We start from the raw sequence: 6,379 nt of genomic DNA on the forward strand, positions 1-6,379 counted from the left end.
CTGGGTTTTTGTTCATGTAGTTAAGGGGATACTTTACGTTCTTTGGGGTAGGGGCTGTCTCTTATTATGTGTATAAATAGCACTTAACACAATATGGTTCTCATTTCAGTTGGGGCTTCCAGGTATTACTGGAAATAATTGATAATAAAAATGCTATAACTAGTCCAGCACAGAGTTCCATAAACTCTGTATGTACAAAATAACTGCTGTTTTTGCACAAGGTCATTTATAGCTTATAAATTATCATATTAATGCCTTGCACGGAGTGAAGAGAAAAGTTATGGTTTAAAAAAATAGCTTCATGACACAGATGCATTTGTTAGATATTTCAAATGGGCAAGAAAGCTTGTTGCAAAACTTCTAGAGGGTCTGTGTACAAAAGAACTACATATCTCTTCCCCTGAAAGGAGCCCTTAGGCATTACTGGGTACATGTCACCTCAGGACGGGATGCAGAGATAAAGTTTGTAGACACCTTAAATGACTGCTGCTTGGAGCAGCTGGTCCTGAAACCCACCAGAAGCGAGGCAATTCTTGATTTAGTCCTAAGTGGAGCACAGGATCTGGTCCAAGAGGTGAATATAGCTGGACTGCTTGGTAATAGTGACCATAATATAATTAAATTTCATATCCCTGTGGCAGGAAAAACACCACAGCAGCCCAACATTGTAGCATTTAATTTCAGAAAGGGGAACTACACAAAATGAGGAGGTTAGTTAAACAGAAATTAAAGGGTACAGTGCCAAATGTGAAATCCCTGCAAACTGTGTGGAAACTTTTTAAGACACCATGATAGAGGCTCAACTTAAGTGTATACCCCAAATTAAAAAACATAGTAAGAGAACCGAAAAGGAGCCACCGTGGCTAAACAACAAAGTAAAAGAAGCAGTAAGAGGCAAAAAGGCATCCTTTAAAAAGTGGAAGTTAAATCCTAGTGAGGAAAAAAGTAAGGAGCGTAAACACTGGCAAATGAAGTGTAAAAATACGATTAGGAAGGACAAAAAAGAATTTGAGGAACAGTTAGCCAAAGAGTCAAAAGTAATAGCGTTTTTTTAAGTACCTCTGAAGCAGGAAGCCTGCTAAACAACCAGTGGGGCCACTAGATGATCCAGGTGCTAAAGGAGCACTCAAGGACGATAAGGCCATTGCAGAGAAACTAAATGAATTCTTTGCATCGGTCTTCACGGCTGAGGATGTGAGGGAGATTCCCAAACCTGAGCTGAAGGGTTCATGTTTAGTTATTCTACCTGGAAACAGTCAGAGCACACTCTGGCTGTTTTGTAGAGGCAATGCACACATTACTTCTATCCAAGGACAAGAACTAGATATGAACCATGAAAAGTTGATTATAAGACGGTGATCGTGGGAAGCTTTCTTAGCCTGGGCTCAAGGTCTGAGAACCAGGATTGTAGTAGATAAAAGTTAGTAAGTAAGAATATTAATCAACGTCATGCATTCCTTTGTTGTATCTTTTTGCAGTAGAAGTATGTAATGCATAAGGGGGAGGAATATAATAAAAGGAGAAGGTTGAAAGCTGGGGGGGCAGCAGCCCATTTTCAGCTGACCAGCCTGCTTGCTTGGATAAAGCTGTGTTCTGTCTCATCATTAAACCGCCACACTGAGCCGTTCTTTTTAGGTGACAGATCTGAGGAACTGTCCCAGATTGAGGTATCATTAGAGGAGGTACTGACTTCAGTACTGGGCAAACTGGTTGAAACTATAATAAAGAACAATATTGTCAGACATGTTGATGAACATAATTTGTTGAGGAAGAGTCAACATGGTTTTAGTAAAGGGAAATCATGCCTCACCAATATACTAGAATTCTTTGAGGGGGTCAACAAGCATATGGACCAAGGGATCCAGTGGATATAGTGTACTTAGATTTTCAGAAAGCCTTTCACAAGGTCCTTCACCAAAGGCTCTTACGCAAAGTAAGCTTCCACAGGATAAGAGGGAAGGTGCTCTCATGGACTGGTAACTGGTTAAAAGATAGGAAACAAAGGGTAGGTATAAATGATCAGTTTTCAGAATGCAGAGAGGTAAATAGTGGTGTCCCCCAGGGGTCTGTTCTGGGACCAGTCCTGTTCAACATATTCATAAATGATCTGGAAAAAGGGGTAAACAGTGAGGTGGCAAAATTTTCAGATGTTACAAAATTACTAAAGATCGTTAAGACCCAGGCAGACTGTGAAGAGCTACAAAAGGATCTCTCAAAACTTGGTGACTGGGCAACAAAATTAAAAAACATAGTAAGAGGCAGAGGAAAATTAATGTTGATAAATACAAAGTAATGCACATTGGAAAGCATAATCCCAACTATACATATAAAATGATGGGGTCTAAATTAGCTGTTACCACTCAAGAAAGAGATTTTGGAGACATTGTGGATAGTTCTCTGAAAACATCCACTCAATGTGCAGCGGCAGTCAAAAAAGCGAACAGAACGCTGGGAATAATTAAGAAAGGGATAGATAATAGGACAGAAAATATCATGTTGCCTCTATATAAATTCTTGGTACGCCCACATCGTGAATAGTGTGTGCAGATGTGGTCGCCCCATCTCAAAAAAGATATATTGGAATTGGAAAAGGTTCAGAAAAGGGAAACAAAAATAATTAGGGGTATGGAACAGCTTCTTTATGGGGAGAGATTAATAAGACTGGGACTTTTCAGCTTGGAAAAGAGACGGCTAAAGGGAGATATGATTGAGGTCTATAAAATCATGACTGGAGTAGAGAAAGTAGATAAGGAAGTGTTGTTTACTACTGTTCATAACACAAGAACTAGGGGTCACCAAATGAAATTAATAGGCAGCAGGTTTAAAACAAATAAAAGGAAGTATTTCTTCACACAACGCACAGTCAACCTGTGGAACTCCTTGCTGGAGGATGTTGTGAAGGCCAAGACCGTAACAGGGTTCAAAAAAGAACTAGATAGATTCGTGGAAGATAGGTCCATCAATAGCTATTAGGCAGGATGGGAAGGAATGGTGTCCCTAGCCTCTGTATGCCAGAAGCTGGGAACGGGCGACAGGGGATGGATTACTTGATGATTACCTGTTCTGTTCATTCCCTCTGGGGTACCTGGCACTGGCCACTGTCAGAAGACAGGATACTGGGCTAGATGGACCTCTGACCCAGTAGGGCCATTCTTATGTTCTTATGTATGTCTAAGTTCGAGTCCTAGGCATATGCTACTCCAAGCATGATTTTTTTTAATGGGTTTCCACTCAGAGATCCTCCTGGTTGTCCTAATAACGAATATGGGATGTTTCCCATTCCTCACAGAACTAGCATTTGGTTCCATCCTCTCAACCCGCTGATGCCCAGATTTGTGGTGCATCCTAAGATTTCCACAGGGCTTCTGCCAAGCTCCGTTAATTTAGCTCCCTCCCCAAATCAACCTGAAATTAGGTGCCATGTGGACCATGTTGCTAGCTCCTCCAACGCTCTAGCAGTGGAGGTTTACATCTGGTAATGCAGAGTTACTGCTGACTTGACCCCTATTTTTTTTTGGTCACACTATATATTTTTTTTATATTAATATATAAAACAAAACATGCATACACAGTGAATTAAAAACAATTTTCTCAGTATGGATTTGCTCAGTTTTCTCCCTTTGAATCTTTAGTCAAAGTTATACCATAACAATGATTTCTGTATTTTAGTGTTTTGTTTTTTTCCCCACTTTACCCCTCAGTGGATAACTGGAGTGCAGGGCATTCTGTACTATAATCAGTAACTTTGACTGGCCTCACTACAGGAACAGCTGAACAAATATTTCTAACATTGGCAAATTGCCCCCTTCCTGCTTCTGCCTGCCTTTTTCAGTCACTGCTTATGTCTAGCATGGCCAGCTTCAGGAAATGAACTGCCAGTAATAAGAGGGTGACAATCTAAGTATTATTTTTGTATGTTAAAGGGACACTTATAATCTCCTTAAGACCAAAGATGTACCGTGCCTGAAGCATCTCTAGAGGATACCTTAAAATATTGTGTATGTAGACATATAACATACATAGTCTAAGGTCCTCTGCAATGATATTTATGGCACTTAAAAGCAAAGCATATTGTGAAATACTTTCTGAAGGTCAGTCAATAGATGTAGGACAATGATGTTTGTGTCTCTGCTAACAAAGGTATGCCCTCATGCTAAGCAATAATGAGGCAGATCCCATTTATTTAGAGAATGTTTGCAGGTTTCCCATGAAAAGTATACATAAGGACATTAGTCAGAAGATATCATTCTGATTCCTTGGGCTCAAGATAAAATCTCTGAAGTGGCTTGACCTACATTAAAGGTCCTACATATGAGGACCTTTATATCATGCATTATTTTCTAACCTCAGCTCACTTGCACAGTGAGGCAGTGGCTATTACCTGGTGTTTTAGAACAAGGGTCTGCTGCATCCCTGCTGTGGGAAATTCGGCCAAGGCACACTGCAAAGGGGAGGTGGCTTTGACTAAGGATATCAAGGCAAACCTCAACTCTTATAAAGTGTTTCCTGAAATCTTTAATGTCCATGCAGAACAGCCTGTAATAGCAAGTTTCACAGGCTGACTATAGACTGCCAGCTAAACTCAGGATCTTAAATGGAAACAAAAGCTACATTTATTGGAGCTATGAATAGGGCAAGCCATCTATTAGACAGAACCCTGGAAAATAATTGACTGGTGGTTACCAAGCATCAAAAGTCAATACCTGAATTGGCCCACAGGCTGTACAGTGGTTGTGGAGGATAAAATTGGGTTAAACAGACTATGGAAGTATGCTACACTTTGCAGTTTTAGCAATAGACTATAGGCTTTTTATAGATCTATTATATATACCAAATTTTCTTCAGACCCTGTGACACAGTATATGTTGGCTAGATGGTAGCAATATTCTATAATCCATCTTTCCCTCTTAGAAATAATAGACACTGGCTGTACTTGTATTACTAGCTGCATATACTGAAACATTTCATTTATGGTTCCATAGAACTCTCATAATTGGCTATTTGTTAATTCTATTGAGTACGTCTTTTTTCTTGTATGTTGCAGATAGACTGAGGGATGTTTGGTGCAGCATAGTGATCAATAAACCTCAGATAGCAATGTTTGTTACAATTTCACACTCATCCCCTCAACTGCTGTAGGATCAGAAATAGGCCCTTTAAGTATAAACATAGAGAAAGATACTTGCCTTGTAACCAAGTTAGAACTCTATGCTTGCATGTGTGACATCCACTTTACTGTGGATATCCACTTTATTACATGTATTTGGAATAGGACTGCTCTCTGCACTTTGTTGTGTACTTTTCTTCTGCCAAAATGCAATAAAGGAAAAGTTTAACTACAATGAAATGTTGACTCACACTAGGACAGGTTGAAGTATTTGTATAAAGCATTACAGAACAGCATGCACTTTGTCCTCACAGTTTGCATGGCTTTAAGTAAACATACTTGTTCAGTTTTCTGTCCTCCACACTTTAAACACTAAGTCTACCTAATTTAAGGTAGAAACAGAGGGTCCAATCATGCTACCATTTGAAGTCAATGTCAAAACTCCCATTGATTTAAAGGGAACAGGAACAGGAACAGATCCAGAATGATCCACCCATAGTGAAGTCAGGGGACAGATTACAGAGAAGTTGGTTGTGCTAGTTTGACTTTTCTCTACCAGAAATTTAGCCTCAAGTAAGCATAGGATAAAATAAACCTCACTTGCTTGCAGCTGTGAAGCACTGTTTCAGGGCTGTGCAGGATCTAGTCTTCCTGGCAGCTACCAGTCAATGATGTCCATCAATCTTTCAGTTTTAAAAGCATTGAAATTCACTAATTGTTTGAACCACCGGAGAGGAAAAAGCAACACTCAAGTTGCCTATTTCCATTACTCTGTTTGCCTTTAGGTAACTTGCTTGGTGTGACTGATAGCTGAAGATGAAGACAGCAGCAGGGTCTGTGAATGCTCCTTAGTACCTGGAGCACACTCTGCCCCCAGTGGGGGTGGAAGGGCTTCATGCTGGTCCAATAATGGCTAAGTGTTGGTCTCAAAGGAGTTCTCTCCAGTCTTCCACATGGTGGGAATTTAATGGTGAATACTGTGACTGGGGATGATTAGGGCTTAGAGGGGGGAGAATGCAGAAGGCACTGATGGGGATGTGGCCAAAATAATACTGAAACAAGTGCTTTTTGGAAACCAGGGAATTGCACTGTACATTCTATAGAACAAAATGCTGCAGTTACAGGATGTTAAGTGAGCTTGTACCCAGCAGCTTTATTTACTCTTAAATTTCTGAATAGTAATAGACATTTTCCTTGAACTATAGGCAAAGAGTAGTTGGAGAGGAAGGGAACAAGTTTGCTATGTCCTTTGCTTTTTACCACAGTTCAGTT

Source organism: Natator depressus, chromosome 11 (genome assembly GCF_965152275.1).
Source record: "Natator depressus isolate rNatDep1 chromosome 11, rNatDep2.hap1, whole genome shotgun sequence".
NCBI classification, from domain to species: Eukaryota; Metazoa; Chordata; order Testudines; family Cheloniidae; genus Natator; species Natator depressus.